The sequence below is a fragment of the Ochotona curzoniae genome, unplaced genomic scaffold, assembly GCF_017591425.1.
Source record: "Ochotona curzoniae isolate NIBS_2020 unplaced genomic scaffold, NIBS_Ocur_1.0 contig_533, whole genome shotgun sequence".
Lineage (NCBI taxonomy): Eukaryota > Metazoa > Chordata > Mammalia > Lagomorpha > Ochotonidae > Ochotona > Ochotona curzoniae.
In genome coordinates, this window is record NW_024466462.1 from 60415 (window position 1) to 66788 (window position 6374).

The 6374-nt window shown below is 54.1% G+C and overlaps 1 long non-coding RNA gene across 1 annotated transcript; it reads right to left on the reverse strand.

Moving 5' to 3' along the window:
• Positions 1 to 856: 856 nt before the first annotated feature.
• On the reverse strand, positions 857 to 1348 carry LOC121162703. Its single transcript, XR_005884834.1, has 2 exons — positions 1236 to 1348; positions 857 to 1023 (listed from the first exon to the last, which is right to left on the reverse strand). It is a non-coding gene; the product is annotated as an uncharacterized LOC121162703 (long non-coding RNA).
• Between the last annotated feature and the right edge of the window lie 5026 nt (positions 1349 to 6374).

Sequence of the window (6374 nt, forward strand, 5' to 3'; positions counted from 1 at the left end):
TCTCCCACCGCACCGAGGCAGGGGAAAGAGGAACCAGGAGCCCGCAAGACAGAACGAGAAGCTCGGCAGCATTCGCCATGAACGGCCGTCCCTCGTCTGTAAGCGGCTTAGGCCCGGCCCGGGAGAGCGCCACATCACCACATCGGTCAGTCGCGGTCTGGAATTGTGACATCACGCGAGGCACAGGGGGTCACGCCCGGCGAGGACAGCCGCCAGAGAGGGGGTCCGTCGCAGCCTCACCGGCCCCTTGCCTCCTCAGCGGCGGTGGCCAACCCCAGCGGAGGAACGCCTGACACGCACACACGGCATGAAGCCGCTACTACCGACTCAGTCTCAGGAAGGGGTCTCGTCAGCCACCGCTACACAACGGGCCGCCTGCGGCAGAGAGCGGACACGGGTATAGGACCCAGCGCCCGGCCTCACCCCCGCCGCTCTCGGGGCAAATCGTAAGCCGGAGATGGCAGCACCGTCGCAGGGCTCAACCGGGATCGCACACCGAAGCTGCCGCACGAACCCAGGCAGGCAGCTCGGCCGCCGGATGGGCAGGGGAGACGCAGTCCGACGCCAGGCCGCCGGCAGCCCATCGCGCTCTCCCCCTGCCCCCCAGACGCGAACCCAGGGGCCCAGCTCTCCTGGCGACGGTCGCCAGGAGACAGCGTGTCAGCACCTACCTGCAGATCCAAAATGACAACTGCAGGCGTACAAATGCCCTTCCAGGGGACAACGGGGACAACCTATGCGATACAGCCACCCCCTCAGATGGGGGCCCGGGTCACAGGTCCCCAAAAACATACCCATCGACGACAGGGCGTGCTCCTGTGGCCACCTGGTCGACCCAAGGACTTAGAAAAGCAAACACACGCTCACAGTCCCACCAGCGGCCACGACCGGGTCCCCTCGTGCGGGCGACGAGTGTCGGGCCGGGAGCCCCGGGCCTCGCAGCCCCGTCAACGGCCCCGATCCGGTCCCCTCATGCGGGCGACGAGTGTCGGGCCCGGAGCCAGCCCCGTCGACGGCCCCGACCTGGTAGCCTAGTGCGGGCGACGAGTGTCGGGCCCGGGGTCCGGGGCCTCGCAGCCCCGACGACGGCCCCGACCTGGTGGCCTAGTGCGGGCGACGAGCGTCGGGCCCGGGGCCTCGCAGCCCCGACAATAGCCCCGACCTGGTGGCCTAGTGCGGGCGACGAGCGTCGGGCCCGGGGCCCGGGGCCTTGCAGCCCCGATGATGGCCACGACCGGGTCCCCTCGTGCGGGCGACGAGCGTCGGGCCCGGGGCCCGGGGCCTCGCAGCCCCGACGACGGCCCCGACCTGGTGACCTAGTGCGGGCGACGAGCGTCGGGCCCGGGGCCTGGGGCCCGGGGCCCGGGGCCTCGCAGCCCCGACAATAACCCCGACCTGGTGGCCTAGTGCGGGTGACGAGCGTCGGGTCGGGCTCGGGGCCCGGGGCCCGGGGCCCGGGGCCTCGCAGCCCCAATGACAGCCCCGACCCGGTTGGTGGCCTAGTGCGGGCGACGAGTGTCGGGCCCGGGGCCCGGGGCCTCGCAGCCCCGACAACGGCCCCGACCTGGTGGCCTAGTGTGGAGGCAGTGATAAAGGGAGTGCTGGTCGACCCCATGCACTCTAACGGTACTCCAGCAAGGTGACATTCAGGAGCGCGCAGACACCTAACCACCCCTGCAGCTGCCTGCCTGCTCACTTGCAAGCCTCCAGGCCCAATCTCCGAGCAGCACACGAGCCAGCCAGGTCCCAGCAGGGCTGGGACTCTCCCGCCTGCAGCTTGGGGACTTTGTCACACCCTGTCCCGGGCTCTCCACCCACTCGCTTCCCCTTGCCGGCTCCGGAGCACTCTACAGCTACAGCAAGGCTGCCTGCCACCAGGTGGAGTCAGACAGCCAGCACCAAGGAACAAAGGGACAGCACGCCGGATGCATACGGCCGGACAATGAATCCGAGAGAGGCAGGGAAATGTGTGTCATCTCCTCCCTCCCTCCCTCCCTCCCTCCCTCCCTCCCTCCCTCCCCTTGCAGGGGGTACCGGCTGGTCCCGGCCGCCAGGTCGCTTGCCTTGCCTTGCCTTGCCTCTCATTTATAACCAAACTGTGTTGTGACTGTTACTGGTGAAATGTGAACATTTTGTTTTGATTGGGGAGAATCGTGTTGGAGTAGTGAATGACCACGCATCTGCTGTGACAGCATAAATCTGACCTATCAGCACATTCTTGGGGGAAGGGGGGATACACTTGGTCACACACAGGTAAAGGGAAAAGGCAGCCAGAAAATAAAAAGGAACCACCAACATCGAGAGAGAAAAGGGAGGGAGGGAGGGAGGGAGGGAGGGAGGGAGGGAGAGAGAGAGAGAGAGAGAGAGAGAGAGAGAGAGAATGAGAATGAGAACTGAAAGGAAGGCAAAAGTAAGAATCAAAAAAAAAAAACAGGAACACAAAAACTAGGGAAGGAGAAAGACAACATAAAGGGAAGCAATGGAAGCAGTAGGGGAAACACACACACACACACACACACACACACACACACACACACACACACAAAACAAACGGCCAGACAGACACGAGTGAAAGAGATGAGGGAAGAAAATAAATCCAGAATGAGACCGCGAGAGAAAAGGCTCTAGGAAAAGGGAGAGAATGTAAAGATGAACAATGTCGAATAAAGGTGGGAGTCAGAAGTGAAATTCTTTGAGACGCAGGGGAGTGGGAGAAGGAGAGGGGACAGGTCAAAGGAGAAAGCGAAAGAAAGAGAGGAAAGCGGCGGTATTCAGCAATCAAAACAGAGAGAGGGGGAGTCTAAAAGGAAAGGAGAGATCCAAGAAGAAAGAAATAAGGAAACATCCCTAGGGAGGCAACAGATTCCCCCGCCTGGACGGAGCAGGAGAGCACCTAGAGAGACGCACACACAGTGCAGTCCCGGCCCGGTCGGTGGAAGGACGGTTTGTGCATTTGTGCAGCGCCGCGCGACCGACCGACCGCCCGCCCCGCCCCCCCGCCGCCGCCGCCGCCGCCGCCGCCGCCGCACGGGCCAGCAAGCCAGAAGCCCGACTGTGTTTACTGCGCCTGCGCTAAACCGACTGTTTCCCTCCCTCCCCCTCCCTCCTTTCCTCGACCCCCCAAACTCCACGCCAACCGCCACCCCGAGGCCCCGCGAGACTTGAGACTAGTTTACATGCGGGCGCCATCGCGGGCGCCATCTTGGCTTGGGGTTAATGGCGTACAGCCACACCCTCATTCCTTTCCCAAGCCCTTCCCCATTAACCTGATATCAAGGGTAATGGAGACTAGTAAGTGCTGGTGCCAGATTCCACCTAACCCTAACCCTGGACCAGGATGGTAAAGTACAGACATGGCGAAATTGTCACGATGTTCTGCATTCTTGGGTCTTTCAATATTTTGAAAACAAAGAGCAAGCAGAGCAGTTTGAAGTGCAGGAACCTGATTGATCCTGTCCACTTTTCCGACACCGAGTTAACGTGTTAGCATTTCAAAGTGAATTGTGGCTAGCTACCATGATGACAACAAACTAAGCTGAAACCGCAGGGAGCCTCAGGGCTGAGAAATGAGGCCTCTGACCATGGGCAATGAGGTCCTGTCTTCTGGCTGATAGTCTGGGCGTGCGAGATCACCCCAGACATGTGTAAGGTTTATTAAGGAGTCTTTATTAACCAAGCTTGGTGATAACAGAGCACTCTATAAATAGCAAGTCAAAAGTCCATATTGCAACCCAATCAATCATAATTCAAGCAAACATAATTCCAAAAAGAACAAATGGTCATTACCCTTAAGTACATTCATTGACCTTAAGATCTATGTCCCAGCTTCCGCAACCTTATGGGTCATGCTAAGACACGTGCAACACATAATCTGACACAATTAAAACCTGCAAACATTCACCTTTCCCTGGCTTCCCTGCCCACATCCCACCACTGCTAGGCCACACCTCTCCTGGAACGCATAGCCATTGTCTCATCTCAGCAGTACTCAGGGACCGTGCGCAGGGGATTACCTGTGCTGGGTCGGACAAGAGTCAAGGTAGCTGAGTAACTGAAGGACCTGAGCAGAAAGCGCAAGGCCCGCTTCCCGCGCCTTTTAAAGGGCTGGTGAGGGGAGTGGTCACAAAACAATGCAATCCCGTCCCCTCTCCGTTGACAGGTGAGCACAGGCAGGCAGGAGCAAACAGGTGGGCGGTGCGGGGGAGTGGCTGAGGATGAAATTAGAATTCCGTTGCTGTTACGCCCCACCTTCAGGGCAGGGTGGGGGGGATACAGCCACTTGCCCACTGTCAATGGGTGCTGGCTATGATGGACCGCACCCCATAACATTCCACACTTCTCTTGTAATACCTGTCAGTCATGTGTAACATCCAGCCATCGGTTCACTCCCTAATTGGCCTCCGGCTGCAGCAGAGCTGTCTCAAACCCATTGCCAGGAGTCTAATCCATCCGCACTGCAAACAAATGCCCTGGTTGTCTTTTAACTCGGCAAGTGTTTTCACTGCTGAAGTAAAGCAAGTAATGGCAGGCATCCTGGGACTGGTTTATGTCAAATATTGCTAACTATAACGCTGTGCCAGCATCGTTGCCTATTCTCATTTTTTTTTTTAAGATAAGTAGGAATGAGGAAGGTGACAGCGCAGTGGCTCATTGACTTCCATACGACAGGATTCCATACTTGTGCTGGTTTATATCCAATACAAGAGGTAAAGAAATTGCAAAAGGTAATACAAGAGGTCCTCGCCTGGAATGCGCCCTGGGATCCTGTACAGGCGCCGGTTCTAGTCCCAGCAGCTCCATTTCCCTTCCATCTCCCGGCTTGTGGCCTAGGAAAGCAGTCGAGGATGGCCCAAAGCCTTGGGACCCTGCACCTGCGTGGGATACCCAGAAGAAGTTTCTGGATCCTGGCTTCGGCTCAGCATAGCGGTCACTTAGGGAGTGAATCATCGGATGGAAGATCTTCCTCTCTGTCTCTCCTCCTCTCTGTATATCAGACTTTCCCATAAATAAATAAATCTTGAAAAAAGAAATTCAATGAATATGTCAAACAGGAAATAAATGAAAGTGGACATTCTTAATCATAAATTAAGAATACATTGGAGGAAATTAAAAATACAGTGGATAGTGTACATAGCAGAATGAGGACAGCAGATGAAAGAAGCTAAGATTTGGAAGATACTCCCTGTCACCAGGGGAAAATAATCAAAAGTATGGAAGCAGACCTGGGAAACGCTAAAAAGTACAGAAGGAGATGCTGTATTTCAACATGTGTAAAATGAAATAGTAAGGCAAAATTCCATGCTTTGTAAAAAATTAGAAAACAACATCCAGGTGGGGCAGAGAACTCCCAACAGGCTTGACCAAAAGTGACCACGACATAAGATAATCTAGCTTTCTTCCACTGGGAACAAGGAAAAAATTCTTAATTGTGAATGTTGAAAAAAAAAAAAGCATTGACGTATAAAGGAATGCCAGTTACATTCACAGCACACCTCTTACAGTAAACTCTACCCACCAGAAGAGAATGGAGTGACTTATTCCAGATTCTAACAGCAAAAAATTATCACCCCAGGATAATCTACCAAGAAAAGTTTAACTCTCCAAAAATGAAATAAAATTCGTCCACAGTAAGGAAAAGTTAAAAGAATGTCTCTCTTTCGAACATGCCCTACAAAGGATACTGACACGTGTTCTGTTGACAGAGAAGGGGAATAGCACCCAACCAAACAAAAGGCAAATGTGCATCCCAGTGCAGTAATGGAAGAATGCATCGACGCACAACCCATTGCTGCAACAACAGGGCTATGTAACTGTATGTCAGCACGCCCTGCTGCATTCTCACTTAGGGATAGCAAGGCCAAGACAGGCTGGCCCCAAGCAGCTCCTGTTTCTGATGGGGAAGCCAGGGTACCGGGCAAATTACCATCCACGCACATTAACCAGGAGGCTACATGGCTTAAAATCATCAATCATCTAATTGTTACTTACAGGAAATATAACTTATCAAGACAGATAAAAATCTCACTCAAGGATTTTGACTTTTTTTTAGTTTTGTCTCTTCCAAGCACTGTTTTCCTTTATTAAACTCTTAACTGACACTAAAGTCAATATGCAGTATCATTTTGTTCAAGATTCTTCATTTGCATTTCTTCAGTGCCGCATTAGTGATTCAGTAGCATTTTCTTTAACTTCATGGTGTTGTAAATTTCTATCTTTCTTCCTTCCTGTTGTTGCTTTGGTTTTGTGGTTTTTCAAAAAACAGAGATGTCTAGCAGCTGTGTAATAGAGGCAGTCATTTCCAGCTATGAGGAGACAATGCAGTACAATTTCTACATCCAGATCAAAGACTCCTGATAAAACTAATTATACCTTGA